This window comes from Monodelphis domestica, chromosome 1 (genome assembly GCF_027887165.1).
Source record: "Monodelphis domestica isolate mMonDom1 chromosome 1, mMonDom1.pri, whole genome shotgun sequence".
In the NCBI taxonomy this organism is placed as follows: domain Eukaryota; kingdom Metazoa; phylum Chordata; class Mammalia; order Didelphimorphia; family Didelphidae; genus Monodelphis; species Monodelphis domestica.
Genome location: NC_077227.1, coordinates 291,303,748 through 291,319,937, shown reverse-complemented (window position 1 = coordinate 291,319,937; position 16,190 = coordinate 291,303,748). Strand labels below are relative to the sequence as shown.

The following is a 16,190-nucleotide window of genomic DNA, read 5'->3' as shown; positions in this document are numbered from 1 at the left end:
TGTAACATATAACTGTATTTAATAGATCAAAAACTAATTATTTAACTTACCTGCTTAGTGACTTCTTTGTTCATCTGTCAGTTGGTTTCTTTTGTTGGTCTTGATATTATTTAACTTGTGTGGGGTGCCATGAATTAAGAAAAGTGAGGGGGGAGGGGGAATTCTTTAACTAACATGCCTATTAGTGACTTTTTTTGTTGCTGAATTTCATTGGCTATATCTTCAATTGAAGGTTGGTATTTTCTACACTTCAAGCCCAAGTAAGCAATACTAATTTCATCTGTCAATCTACTTCTTTTGTTGGTTTTGATTAACACTGAAAATAAGGTCTCACAAAAGTATGTAGAGGGAAAAATTGTGAGTAAAGCCATTGCTATATTTTTCAGGGTGCTAAAAGTATCTGGTAATTGGTTCCAGGCACTCCAAATTTCCTGTTCGTAGTGAAACTTCTCTTGATTCTCCAAGTGGCACCTGTCCAGATTCTCAAGCTTTGACCTCAAGTCGACAAACATCTGAGCCCAGATGCTGTCTTGAAATTCTGTAAGTTGCATCTCCAAATCATCAATTTGCATCCATTGGAAACCATTTAATTCCAAACTACTGTAGACTACTACATCAGGATACTTAATTATTTTCATGGTCTATTCTAGGCTTCTAACCTGATTAAATCTATCACTGAACTGGTCAAGTAATGAGTCTAATACATGCTGGTACTTTATATGCAAGGGTTCCATTTCATTTTGTACAGCTGCACTGGCCTTTTCAAAGTACTTTGTTACTTGAGGAAAATACTTATAATTTTTTGTTTCTACATCTTGCTTGAAAATTTCAAGTTTACTTTCAAAAGCTTTTATGCATCCAAACATAATATCAATACTTTTGCCAAAACCTTGTAACTTTAAGTTCAGTTCATTAATATAAATGGAGAGATCTGTAAAAAACATCAGGATGTTGACCCACTTATCATTGAGCTGAGGAAAATTTCCCAGATCCTTATCCTCAAGAAATACCTTAATTTCTTCAAAGCACTCCACAAAGTACTCAAGAATTTTGCCTTGGCTTAGTCATCTTACATTATTGTACATCAGTAGTCCACTGTAGGTGGAATCAACCTCCAGTAAAAGTGATGACAATTCTTTCCTGTGAAGGGAGAGAGCAGCTATTAAATTAACTATTTTTGTAACAACTGACTTTAAATCATTTAAATTGATGGATCCTGCTTTGGCACATAAAGTCTTGTGATGGATAATACAATGAAAAGACACATTCAGATGTCCAATAGCTTCTGTAAACAATTTGATAAATCTGATTTCCCCCCACCATGTTTGGTGCCCCATCTGTTGTCACGGCCTACTTTAGAGATATCAATGCTCAAGTCATTGAATGTTTGTATAACAACCTTACATATTCACTTCCTGATGTACTTGTTGGCACTGATACTAACTTTATCAACTTTTTTCTCATTGTGAGACCATCAGAATATTAACCAATAATGGTCAACTGAACATGTGATGTGACATCAGTAGTTTCATCAAGAGAAATCGAAAAATATTTACAATTACTTTTGTCTTTCTTTAATTTATGTTGTATGTTTGTGTTCGGTCTCATTATTTTGTCTTTTATGATATTTCTACTGAGTGGTAACTCAGTAGAATATTCTCTTAATAATTTCATCTTTATTCTGCATATCATGAAATAGAACTGGTACACATCTTAGGAAAGTTTCTTTAATACATTCTCCCTCACTGAGTGCTTTTCCAAGCTGAACTATGGAGTGAGCAATGCTTAAACTTGCCAGATGTTAAATTTGTAGAGCCTTTTACAAATTTAAGGATGGAATTAGATTGGCTCTTATAAAGGTGTAGCTGCCTGGAAATGTATTCCTTCCTTTCATCCTCACTTTTTTCCAAGAGCTGGGAATGATTAGTTTAAAAATGTCTATTTATTATTCCAAGTTCTACTTACTACTGTTTAAGTACGTAGAACACAAAATGATCTGCCATTTTTTTCTATAATGCCATACATCTTGGTCCATATCTCTTGAAAAGGTCGGCTACTGCTGCTACCTCTTACTTTACTTAACTTTGTTTTTTTATTTTTTGGGTTCTCCATCAGGGGGGCAGTGACAGAAGATAAAATTATAGATAGCTTGTTAGCCCTGCAGACAATTAGGGGTTAACTGACCTCAAGATGACACATGTAACTGTCTTTTAGGAAAGGGAAGGGTTAATAAGCAGAAATAGGGGCTAATAAGGATGCACAAGAGTAATAGTGGTGAAATGGAGTCTGCACTGTGCTGCAAGTTGGTGTTCCTTATGTAAATTAAGATGGCCACCACTATTTCTAATGGTGGGAAACAGCGCCTCTGGCATAGGCCCTCGCCTCTCCCAGCCTCCCCCTCACTCATCTCAGTAACCATGGTCAATTAGAAATCCACGACACCCCAGAACAGTAGATTGGATGGTGGTTGCTGTGGTTATGTTGTTGTTGGTAATGGTGATCATGGGGCCCCCAGAGATGCATCCCAGTGGTATTCTGCTGCTCCCTGCTCCACCGGCCAGAAGTGAGGTCAAAGATCCCCTAACAACCTAACTGGAAGTCCCAGAACTAGATGCTCTGTGCCAGAGTTCTGTTGTTTTGGCCTACAGCCTTCTGGCACAGAGTGTCCACACTAAACTACAGCAAATGTTTTATCCTTGGCTCCTGCTCCTGGCCATGCAGGAACTAAGGATGAAACATTCTTCTCGGCATACAGCCCCATACTTCTTTGTATGTGGTCAAATGCAGTCGCATGTCATCAAAAATGGCTACGTGTGTCAGTGCTGACACACATATTGTATGTTTGCCATCACAGTCTTAGGAAATTGTTAATGTGTCCTTGTCTAATTCTAGTTTTTAATATATTATTTTCTTCGGTTAGTTCTAGATCTTTTTTCCATTTGGGTGATTTTCATAATTTTTAAAATTTTCTTACATTGCTCTTATTTTTTTTTAAACCCTTACCTTCCATCTTGAAATCAATACCACGTATTGGCTCCAAGGCAGAAGAATGGTAAGGGCTAGGCAATGGGGGTTAAGTGACTTGCCCAGGATCACACAGCTGGGAAGTGTCTGAGGCCAGATTTGAACCTAGGACCTCCCATCTCTAGGCCTGGCTCTCAATCCACTGAGCTATCCAGTTGCCCCCCCCCCCCACTCTTATTTTTCTTATAATTTTTTTCCTCAATCTCTTTCATTTGGTTTTTGAGGTCTTTCTTAAGCCCTTCCAAAAGCTCTTTTTGAGCTTGTGGCCATTTATTGTATTTCTTTGCTATTTTTGAAGTAGATTTTTTACCTTACTGTCCTATGAGTTTGAGCTGAGGTCTTCTCTGTCCTCATAAACAAGTATCAACAGTTGGGTTCTTTCTCCTTTGCTTGCTTATTTTAATTTATTTATTATTTTAAATTTTAGTGACCAGGCCAATAGGCTTAATTATTGACTTTTTGCTGGAGTTACAGGGTTCATACTGTGTTACTTCAAGTTTCAGGATTCTTTTGGGTGTGTTTGTTTTTTCCTGGGTCCTATTCGGTTATTAAAATTTTTATAGCCAATGGGCTAATGTACTCCCTGTCTTCTACTCAAACTCAGCCCATGATTGACCTCAGGTGCTCCAACCAGAACCCATGGGTAATTCTGTTGCCTCAGAGGCAAGCAGACTGTCCACTTCCCCCTGTGACAGCATCCAGGGACTCCACTATCCTGGAGTGACTATAGGTAGCTGATAGGGCCCCAGTCTCTCAGCAATCAGATTCACCAGTGTGCACTCCTTCCTCGTTCCTTCCTACTGCCACAGAGGGGGATAGAGCAGATGTTGCTCAGGCCTCCAAAGTACCTTATTTGACAGCAGTGATTCTTGAGTTCCTGCCCTGAGGGCCTGGTGCCAAAAAACTCTGTGGTGTCTACTTCTTCAATCCTGACCTGTGGGCCAATGGGGGTCTCTGGAGCTGGGGCCACAGCAGACACAGCTGCTCCTAGAACCTTCTGTTTGTGGATCCCAATGGAATCCTTGGGGATACAAGCTATGGAGCTCAGCAAACAAGTTGAGTTTACTGGTTGTTAATTTCACTCTAATCTGTTTCTGTGTGTGTGGCCTAGGTGGTGGGCCTGAGGCCAAGGAAGTCAGAAACCTTTCTCCCTGGTAGATTCTGGCTATTCAGCTTCACTCCTGACTTGTGTCTGTTTTTGTTGCTTTTAGCACTGATTCTGGAGTTATTTTTAGTTGTTTGTGGGGAGTGTTTGGAGGACAAGGAAGCTTCACACCCTACTCCACTACCTCCCCCCCCCCAAGTCTTCCTGACCAATCCCTCTGCAAAGTTAAAAGGAATTGACAACTAAATACATCTCTCACATTTAAAGAAAGACCCAATTCCGGAAGAGACAGCTCAGGACACCACCAGTGATTTTCAAGCTCCTTCTGACCTGGAAAAATAAGCAGGTAACAGTAGCAGTAGACCACTTCCTCCAGACTTAGAACATGGGTTTAGTCATTGGGTTCAGCAGTGCATAGAACTCTTTGACAATTCTCTTGGTCAATGATGAGAGAACTCATCTTGCCCCAAAATGGGGGAAATGTTAAATAAAGTTATCAGAAGGGGATAGCTTCACCCCACTGACCTCATGGTTGTAGTAGATCTTGGGATGTCTTTGGAAACTTACCAGTCTTTTGATTTGATCAGACTTTAATCACTTTAATCCCTAAACTCCTCTCAGTTGCTGCCAAATTACATCTAGAACTTTTGATCTCACCAAATAGTGACTTCTCCCTATTGTTACTTGCCTCTGATCACTCTTCCCTATTGAAGTTTATTTAAACAGATTCCTTCTGCCTTAGAGTGAGCATTTCCAAAAATCTCCCATGTTCTGTGGTGATCCCGAACAGCATTTGCTCCATCCTCACTAAAGGCCCTTGTTGCTTACTTTGGTCGTTTTCTTTATTTTCAGTTCCACACCAACGAGGTCAAATTGTTCCCTTTGCTTCAGGATCTTGTTTGTCTTCTTGTTTGTTGCTTCAGCATTTGGCAACTACCTGAGTATAGCTGTGTAAACCCGAGCAAGTCACTTAACCTCTGTTTGGGCATTTCTGTATAGGTTCATCGTGGTTTTGCTTCTCTCACAACCAGAAGTAGAATGTGTACTTGTAAATAGGCCTAAAAATTGTTCTTCAGGTTTTCTTCCATGACTACCACATATTGTCAAATTGCTTTTTTCCACAAATTGAACCATGACCTATTTCACTAGTCCAAACTCTTCCAAGTCACCTACACAATTTTCTTCTTTTTTTGGCTCAAGTTCTTTTCACCCACTTGTCCTCCTACATCATTTTCTCACAGAAACTCTGGCATCACCCCAGATTCCACATCAGGAAACTGAAAGAGTTCTGCTGGGTTACTGGGCAGAGTTAGCCCCTTCTGAAAGTGGAGAAAAACCTGAATGCTTTAGTGCTATATTTTGTGAAACATAAAGCTCAGTCTTCCTATAGTCATTCTGTCTAGAACTGCAGAGGCAAATTCAATAATAATAAGTAACTTTTTTTAGTGCTTACTATGTTCTGAGTACTTCGCGATTATTATCTCATTTGATCTTTACCTTGGGAGCTATGTCCTATTATTATTCCCATTTTGCAGTTAAGGAAACTGAGGTTATTAAGTGAGTTGGCCATGGTTACACAACTATACACTAGTAAGTGACTGAAATTGAGTTTGAACTTGGATTTTCTTGACTAGCACTCTATTCACTGTGCCACAGAGCTGCCCAAACTTAGGCTTGATTCAAGGAAAAATTTAACAATTAGAGCTATACCAAAATGAAATGGACTGCTTTGTGAAGCAGTGGTTCTCCCCTTACTGGAAGTTTTCAAGAAAAGACCACTTGTCAGTTATAGATTCCTGTTCAAGTATAAATTGTTCTACAAGGTCTATAAGGTTCCTAAATTGGAGTTGGTAGAGTGTTCCTTGGAGTTCCCTGAACTCAAATTCTGACTGTCATTAGCTCTGTGACCCTAGGCAAGTTGATTAACTTCTTAGACCAAGTTCTTTCATTTATTTTTTTTTTGGAAAATTTTATTTAGTCAATTTAGAACATTATTCCTTGGTTACAAGAATCATATTCTTTCCCCCCCTCCCCTACACCCACCCTTCCTGTAGCAGAGGCACAATTCCACTGGGTTTTACATGTGTCCTTGATCAGAACCTATTTCCATGTTGATGTTTGCTCTAGGAAGATCATTTAGAGTCAACATTCCCAATCATATCCCTCTCTACCCATGTAACCAAGCAGTTGTTTTTCTTCTGTGTTTCTACTCCCACAGTTTTCCCTCTGAATGTGGATAGTGTTCTTTCTCATAGATCCCTCCAAGTTGTTCAGGATCACTGCATTGCCACTAATGGAGAAGTCTGTTACATTCGATTGTGCCACAGTGTTTCAGTCTCTATGTACAATGTTCTCCTGGTTCTGCTCCTCTCACTTTGCATCACTTCCTGGAGGTTGTTCCAGTCTCCATGGAATTCCTCCAGTTCATTATTCCATCACCAACATATACCACAATTTGTTCAGCCATTCCCCAATGTAAGGGCATCCCCTCATTTTCCAATTTTTGGCCACCACAAAGAGCGCAGCTATGAATATTCTTGTACAAGTCTTTTTCCTTATTATCTCTTTGGGGTTCAAACCCAGCAGTGCTATGGCTGGATCAAAGGGCAGACAGTCTTTTATCGCCTTTTGGGCATAGTTCCAAATTGCCCTCCAGAATGGTTGGATTAATTCACAACTCCACCAGCAGTGCATTAATGTCCCAACTTTGCCACATCCCCTCCAGGAGTCCTTTCATGTATAGAGTAAGGATATTAATAGCATTTATGTCTAAAGATTGTGAGTCTAAAATAAGATAATGAAGGCAACTAGGTGACCCAGGAGCTAGAGCTCTGAGCTTTGAATCAGGAAGAGTCATCTTCATGAGTTTAAATCCAGCTTTAGCTATGTGACCTTGGGCAAGTCACTTAATCCTTTTTGCCTCAGTTCCTCATCTGTAAAATGAGCTGGAGAAGGAAATGGTAAACTACTCCAATATCTTTGGTAAGAAAACCCCAAATGGGGTCATGAAAAGTTGGATACAACTAAAAAATGATTAAACATACTCACATATATCGCTATCTATTTATCTATCTGTCCAGATATATTAAAAAAAAAAACAAAATCAGACAATGAAAACTTCAAAGTGTGCTACATAAATGTCAACAATAAAAGCTATAAAATTCATTATTTCTTATGGTTGTGAATAGTATTTTCTGCCAAAGGAAGAAAATATTATTCACAATCTTAAGAAGACAATAAAAATAAGGGGAGAAGGTGGAGAAGGGGAAGGATATATTACATTGACTCAGGTCTGACTTCCCACTTAATCATTTCCAGTAGTCATTATGAGTTAATGCAAATCACCTAAAGAATTCAGCCTTTTAAGGATCCAGCCTAACATTTTTAGCCCCACCCCTGATAACTCTCTTTAAATATTGCTCTTGTAACTAAAAGCTTGGTTTTTTAAGGAAGATGATTCCTTATCTAATTTGAAAGAGAATCCCTTTCTTCTGGGAATGATTTTTTTCATTCTGGGTATGTGAGCCAGACAGAGAATGCTTCTAGTAGACTGAAGTAGCCATAAGGAATGGTGATCAAGGAAATAAATTTAAGGAAGTCTCTAGTATATGACTAATTCTATAATTTCCCCTCCTTCCTCTCCCTCAACTTAGTTCTCTCTGTCCCCAGGGTGTGGTAAGGACCTACATGAACTGATATGGTTCTTGGCTTTTTTTTTTTTTAAGAAAAGAAAAGAAAAAAAGAAAGTTCTTTGGAAACAGTCACAAAACTTAAGTAGGAGACTTAGATTCCTTGAGGAAAAAGATCAACTATAAGCTTATGTTTATATGCATATCTATATCCACTTCTATGTCTTTCTACATCTATATCAACTTATATACATCTATCTATCTATCTATCTATCTATCTATCTATGCTCTCTCTTCTTGTTGAATCTTTACCTCTGGGGCATGGAGTAGAGGAACACTTTGCCAAATTAAGAATGATAACTCTTATTCCGGCACCATTCTACCTCTATTCCCTCAAGCTCAAATACTGGAAAAATGATGGAAATGCCGAAGAGAAAGAGAAAGAGACAGAGGATGAGAGACAGACAGACAGAGACAGAGAGACACAGAGACAGACACAGAGAAAGAGACAGGGGAAGAGAGAGAGAGAGAGACAGATAGTGAGAGAGAGAGAGAGAGAGAGAGAGAGAGAGAGAGAGAGAGAGAGAGAGAGAGAGAGAGAGAGAGAGAAGGGGGAAGGAATGAATGAGGAGGGGGGGTAAACAAAGAGTGTATTTGTTAAGAATAATCTTCCAGAGTGTATGTGTTACATGCATGATCAAATTATGCCTTCCACAGATCATGGTTGTATTAAGTATGAGAAAAACTAGCAAAGCAATGAATGCTAGAAGTGTATTTGAGGAGAGTCTGCTGGAGATCATCCTTTGGTGATTTTAGTGAGGAGTGGCTGTTTCTCCAGGCTCTGGAGCTAAGAGAATTCTGACACACACAGAGACAGCCACAGTGCCCTGATCTCAGGAAAGTCCAAGCAGGGACAGGATCTGACTTGCAGGTGGCGCCCTAACAACACCCCTCAATTACACAGTAGAATGAGCTTCTTGTGTGGTATTTAACTTTTTTTTCCCCTTCTACTTTTGGAATTCTGGAGCTTTATTTTATTTACTTCCTTGTATTGTTTGTTTTGTTTTTTAAGTGGGTTGTCAGGGGTCACTGAAGCTTGTAACTTTATAATAGTATCTCCAACACCTAGCACAATACCTGACATGAAACATTAAATAAATACTTACTTGCTAGCCTGCTTACTTGCTCAAAAGGCTCCCTTTTCCTGAACATTTTGAGTTGATTGTTTGCCTAGTTTTTTTGTGGACGAGGTAGGGCTGGGTCTTTATTGGGAAGAATTTCCTTTCTTACCTTATTTTTCTTACCTTATTTTGCATTTGCTCATGTTTTGAAATATTTTTATGTTTATTCACTGAAAACTGTTCCAGTCCTGATTATTATCATTTTTTAAAATGCTACTTATAATTTTTTTTGTTTGCCTCTAGGAATATTATTATGATCAAGCCACTGAATTACATGCAAAATACCTGTTATGAATGTAATTGATTAATACATTAAATATGTGTTTTGATAAGATTATGTGCATGTATAAGTGATAATGATTGACATGTATTATTTGCTATTAGATGCAGTTACTGAAAATTCTTTTCTAATGATTCTGTGCATGTCAAGTTATGTTATTACTAATTCACCTATTTGCTTTATTATTTTATTTGCTATGTATTAATTGCTTCATTATGTTTTTGTGATGCATTACAATATACCTTAATTATTTAATGTTATTGGATTGCTAAATACTGTTGTCATCGGGCCTTGGTAGAATTGCCAAATCTCCCAACATGGAGATACATTGCTTCTGAAAGAAGATATGCTGGGTTTCCCTACCACACGGATGGGATTTGTTGTTCAGTCATTTTTCAGTCATACCCAATTCTTTCTGACCTTTTTGGGAGGGTTTTTCTTGGCACAGCTACTGGAGTGGTTTGCCATTTCCTTCTCCAGCTCATTTTGTGGATGAGGAAATTGGGACTAAGTGTCTGAGGCCAAATTTGAATTAAGCTTTTCCTGACTCTGGGTCTGGTTTTCTATCCACTGTGATACTTAACTGCTCCTGGGTACGGGAGTAGCCTCCTTCAATAGGCTGTGTAGCCTGGAGAGGCTGTGTCTTTAAAACTGACAGTCTTACTCACTTTTCTGCCTACTCTTTCCTGTTCTGTGTCCAGAGAAGGTGAAGGTTCACCTGTAGTGTGGGTTACAGGAACTAAACCAGCCAGTGAGGATGGGATAAACCTTCCTTTTCCACTCTTTTTTTTTCTTTCTAAAGACCTTATAGCTTTCAGAAACAGGCCTGGGGTTTCTTTTGGTCTCTTTGGTTTGTCTTTCTCAGTTTTAAGTGCAGACAATAATCCCCAGGATTATTGCAGGATTGCAGGCCAGATTTCAACCAGCCAATCTCTCAGGGAAGCAATGAGAAACTAGATCATCTGAGATAGAACCCAAGAGAAGACTTTGAAGCCAGAATTCCAAACTCTGTTATAAAGGCATTGAGCAAAGCTGGGAACCTAACCCTTTCTTTTCCCATTTGAGGAGTATGTTTGTATGCTTCTATAGTATAGTTTCACTTTAAATATATGATCCTATAAATAAGGAGATACCTTTGCTCACTCAGAAATTCATGATTCAATGACAATAAGAGATAGTACCTAGGATAACCAACCTTCTTTGCTTCAGTTTTAATGACTGGCAGAGAGAGTAGGGGGTGATGAAGGATGTTGAGAAGTAATACAAGCCCAGAAACAGGTAGGTGAAGGCATTGCTGTAGCGATAATAGCAGAAGTTGAAGCTTTGTAAATGAAAGCTAGATTGAGCTCTCTACTAATCACACATTTGGTTCCAGGAAGCAATTGGTGCTCCTCAGTGACCCAGAAAGTACTATATAGATGATTGGTTATATGAATTAAGGGAGAATTTTAAAGATAGTAGAGTCCATTTTATTTTTATTTTCAGCTTCAAATTCTTTCTCTCTCTCAATTCCCTTTCCAAACCATTAAGATAGCAAAAAATATAATGCCCATTATGCATATGAAGCCATGCAAAACACATTTTGGTATAAGCAATGTACTGGGAGAAAAAAAGCAACAAAAGCAAAGAAAGGAAAAAAAAAACATGCTATCAGTTCTCTATCTGGAAGTGGACAGCATTTCCCATCATAATTCCTTTGGGATTCTGGAAGGTCGTTGTATTGGTAAGAATTACTAAGTCTTTCACAGTTGTTTATCTTACTATTGCTTTTACTATATACATTGCTCTCTTGGTTCTACTTACTTTGCATCAATTTATATATCTTCCCATGTTTTTCAGAAACTATCCCTTTCATCATTTCCAAGCAACACAACAATATTTCATTGCATTCACACACCAGAACTTGTTCATCCATTCAGATATCCCTTCAGTTTACAATTCTTTGCTGTCACAAAAAGAACCTACTATAGATATTTTTGTACCTCTGGGTCCTTTTCCTGTTTCACTGATCTTTAGGTAGAGGCCAAGTAGTGGTATTGCTGGATCAAAGTGTAGCACAGTTTTCAAGCCCTTTGGGCAAAGTTCCAAACTGAGGAACTATATTGGCTGGAGATGATAGCGGATGCCATTAAAAAGCGTGAGATTTGTGTGAGGCTAATATATCCAAAGAAAAGTGTGACTCTCTTGTACCGCCTATTTGTAGAAATATAACCAAGAACAAATCTTTGACACTAGCTGGTCTCCATTGGCTTTTTAACTCTGGAAGAGATAGTAAGAATATAAGCCATATGTCAGTGGTAACTAATGATTTCATCAGGTATGCACAGACATGTTGAAGCAGCAACCAGAAAGTTTCCAAAGCTGCTAAACTGTTGTGGGAGATGTATTTTTTTGGTGTGTAGATTCTCTGCCAGGATCCATATTGACTAAGGCAATGCCCTTGAGAACAAAGTAACCAAGGAAATGTTTGTTTTGGCTGGTCTCTAGAACTGTACCTTTCCTCAAAGACAGTCATGGCCTGCTTTTTTCAATCACAAATTGACAATCATGTTAGGAGCACTATGACTGAACAAAAATGCCAGTGGAATCAATATATGGCATTCAGAGCACATATGTACAACTCCATCAGAATGGCATTTGGACAGGAGTCATGCTAACCTACTGACTCAGTAGACAGAGAGGAAGCAAACACAACCAGTACATTTCTGGGCTGAAAAGCTGAAGGAAGCCTGATGACTAGCTCTGACTTCAGCTCAGAAGAGCTCGGACAGAAACAAACGATAAGTTTCTTGTCAAGAACGTCAGAAACTTAAAGTACTTCTCAGACTGAGGAGGATTACAGTTTAGATAAGTGGGACCAAGACTAAACTCAAAGATTTCACTTTGATATAGAAACTTTAGCTAAAGAAGTTCAACTAAAGAGATCTTTAAAGAGACCACCGCCATAGTGCTGGAAGAAATTGATAGTGCCAGCCTGGCTTTGGAATACAGATGTATAGGTCTTTTGACAATAGTGTGCAATCCATGCCACCGAGCAGTTCAGAGGGTGGGATGTTATAAAAATGACAATATCATTCAAACAATAAAATAACCCATGAAGAGAATAAAGTGGAAGTTTGCTATGATTTGAAATCAGACTTAAATAGTTCCTTCTTTGGCTATAGATAGCATTTTCCATCATGTGTCTCTTGTGGATATCTTGGGAACTTGCTGGGTTGATTTTTGTGTGCATTATTCTCCTGGTTCTACTCTGTGCCTTACTTCGAAATTGATTCTTCAACATCAATCCCTCTACATTTTAGTATTTTATTTGGTTATTGTTCCTTTTCTGTGTACATTTTGCTTCCTTTCCAATATTGAGCCTTTAGTTCTTTAATTCAACTCTACATTGCTTCTATAATAATGAAAAGAGAATCCCTCTTTCCCTTGTCCCTATGACTCATTTCTTTTCCAACTCTGGCCATGGACTACTCCCAACATTTTAATTTTGATCCTATTATGTGTTACTGAGCAGAGATGGAGGAAGTCCAACATCATGCTGAGTCTACTCCAAATTTATGTCATCTAATTTCAATTTGGCTGGTACTGTAGCCAAGCAATCATTTCATTATTACCTAATAGATGTTGTCAACATGCAATCTAGAAACCCCAAACTTGTAGCCTAGTAAGATCTGATGAACCCCAAGTTTTAGGACTAGCTTGTAAGTTGGAGACCCCAAAGCTTGTCCTTGTCCCCTGTTCCCATGAGAATCCACCCTGAAGGGAATCTCAGGCTAGCAGTTTCAGACTGAATAATGGACCCTAAGGTAAAAGCCAATCCCCATCAGGTGGGGCCAAGCCCAAGCCAAGTGACTCTACTTGTCTCCAGAAGCTTCTTCCACTATATCACACCCTCCTTTCGAGGATCAAACTCAGAACCTTCAGCTTAGGAGACTGATGTGCTGCCTACTGTGCTAAAGAGTTACTTTACCCTGAAGATTAATAGAGCTATCATTTAAACGTAATGAAGAAGGCAGCTAGTTTGAAAGAAATCTCAGCATAAAGAAAAAAATGCATTTAACTTACTTTCTAAATTTATCTGAAACTTAACACTTTCTTGACCATGAAAAGAAAAAAAGTTTATTTAAATCAGGGAGCAACTTAAAAATTAGTAAAATTCACTTAAGGATTGGAAAGAGTAGTTTGATTTAAACTGAAGAGGGGAAAATGAGGAAGAATCGCCTATTCCACCCCCACTTTAGCCTGGACTCTGTTGTCGATAATATGTAGACATATTCATAATGATGGGAAAGGGAAGAGGTGGCCAGGAATTAAGAATATCTTTTGGGAAGACTGAAGTGAACTTTCAAAGCTCTATTCTACATAATTAATTGCTGAGGCAAACAATATTGAATAGCAAGGTAACCAAAGGAAATTAGAGAGAAAACAACACATTTGTAAGCTTTTTGGAAACCTGGCAAAAATAATAGTTTTATAATTAATCAATTTTGCAAAATTTTGTGCTAAATTGAAAAGGAGAAATTCTATGGAATACTGATTTGTTATTTAGATAGTTGGGGATATGATTAGAAATATAAAACTCTTGTCCCCGAAAGACTATTCTCTAGTTTTAAGGATGTCATTAACTCCAAAATAGGGAGATGGGAATATAAAGCTGCTATGTGGAATCTCTTCCTATCTTTCACCAGGGTTAAAACTGAAAAATGTTGGGGAAAAAGAAAGTGAGAGTGGATTGTGAACATAAAAGGAATTGATTTGGCTCTTTGAGTGTTTGTTTGTTTCTTTTAAAGAAAATAAATAAAAAGTTAATGGACATTTAAAAGTACTACTTTGAACCTTGAGATATTGATTTTATACTGGTAAATCCACATTTGATTTGATTGAGATTTGCCCTATGACTAAATTATGATGTAGTGAAATGTGTTGTCCTATTAATTGTGGCATCTAATAGAAAAAAATGCTGGAAAAATATGTAGAAACTTGAGCTACACTCTGATCTCAGAAATTTATTAGATATAATGAGATAATTGTAAAGAAAGCAAAATTGTTTTCCCATGTTAAAGTATCTGATTATTAGGTTAGACCCTGTATAAATAGAAATTTTGTACCCTTGGACTTCATCTCCCAACATCCTTTTCCCTTTGTCCCCATGTTGGTGTCCTTCTGTATCTACTGTATAGATAAGTTCTATAACTCCGCCCCCTTGCTGACTCTTTTTCCAGTGGTTTCTTCCTGGCTTTCTTCCTGCTTTTGGTGGTCCAGGCAACTCTCTCTTTGCTAAGGCTATCATTTTCCATTTTCTTCAAGTTATGATTAATAAATTCTTATAAAAAAATAATACTTGAAGTGTTTGGATCTTAATTTTTAATCTTATACCCTCATGAATATTTTTTATGATTCTTTTATCAGGTCCAGGTAAAGAGAGAAATAACAAGCAGTATATAAAAACTGAAATTCTTTAGTCTTAGGTAGATTGTGGTTTGCTAATTTGATGTTCTTCTTATGAGCCCTATTGTTAATAGGATTAACTCTTTACAACTTGAACTGTATTCACCACATGGACTAATTATTAGAAAAAAAATGTGAACTGGAATGATCTCCAGGAATTGATGCAGAGTGAAAGGGGCAGAACCAAGAGAACAATGTACACGGAGACTAATACACTGTGGTACAATCAAATGTAATGGACTTCTCTACTAGTAGCAATGCAATGATCCAGAACTATTTGGAAGGACATATGAGAAAGATCCATATCCAGAGGAAGAACTGTGGGAAAAGAAATACAGAAGAAAAACAACTTCTTGATCACATGGGTTGATGGGGACATGACTGGGGATGTAGACTCTAAAAGATCACCCTAGTGCAAATATTAATAATATGGAAATAGGTCTTGATCAATGACACATGTAAAACCCAGTGGAATTGCTTGTCAGATATGGGAGGGGATTTGGAAGGGGAGGGAAAGAACATGAGTCTTGTAACCATGGAAAAATATTCTAAATCATCTAATTAAATAAAAATTTCAAAACAAACAAACAAATATAGTAGGTTTTTTATTAAATTGTATTGTCTTATTCCTGACAGATTTTAGCAGAATTACCTGGGAATGTCTAAAAGTGATTTGGAACCAGAGAAGCAAAGTGCCCTTCAGAGCTGTCCTGAGAATGAAGCCTAATCTGGAATGTCCAAGAAAAGATATCTAGAGACCAGATGATTACATGGGATATCTGAGACTCAAAAAAAAAAAGAAAGAAAGAAAAGAAAAGAAATAATTAAATGGACATTAGGAGTGGTTATTACAAGAAGACTTGATATTATTTAATATTGATGATCATCTTAACTAATGACATAGATTATGCTGATCAGAAACCCAGTAAGATCTGAAGATTGATGCAAGTTTTCCCAAAATTATACGTCCTAAGCAGCCCATGTCTTATCTGAAAACTGGTACATACTGATCATCAGTTATTGTGTCCATATTCCTTTGATTATTTACAGAGACTTAGTGGGAGTGGGACACCCCTTTTTCTGATTTCAGGGTTTTATTCACTCTCCTCCAACTTGTAAAGTCTCTAATTAGAAATCAGATTATCTAATTTTATCCTGGATTTATCCTATTAAATTGTCTTCTTTTAATTAATTAGAGTTATTTGACTAATTGGGGTATCAATAGATTCAGTGATGGCAAACCTAAGGCATGGATGCCAAAGATGGCACAGAGAGGATGCTCTGTGGGCATGAACCTCCCCCAACCCCCAGTTCATTACTAGAGAGCCAGAGGGATTCTGCCCTCTCCACTGTACTTGATGACATTTTTTCACATATATATAATCATACCTATACGTCCATAAACAGTCATTTAACCTTTTAGTATCCAAGGACAACTCTTTTAAACTGTTGCAAAGTTAATGTGAAATACACCTTTGTTTAAAATTCATCTAATAGAGATCTCATATTCAAGATATTTAAGG

At 37.8% G+C, this 16,190-nt stretch overlaps 1 long non-coding RNA gene across 1 annotated transcript; it reads left to right on the top strand.

Annotated features, from left to right (window-relative positions):
• The first annotated feature begins 391 nt into the window (after positions 1–391).
• On the top strand, positions 392–15,859 carry LOC107650859 (uncharacterized). Its single transcript, XR_001627079.2, has 2 exons — positions 392–540; positions 15,304–15,859. It is a non-coding gene; the product is annotated as an uncharacterized LOC107650859 (long non-coding RNA).
• The last annotated feature ends 331 nt before the right edge of the window (positions 15,860–16,190 follow it).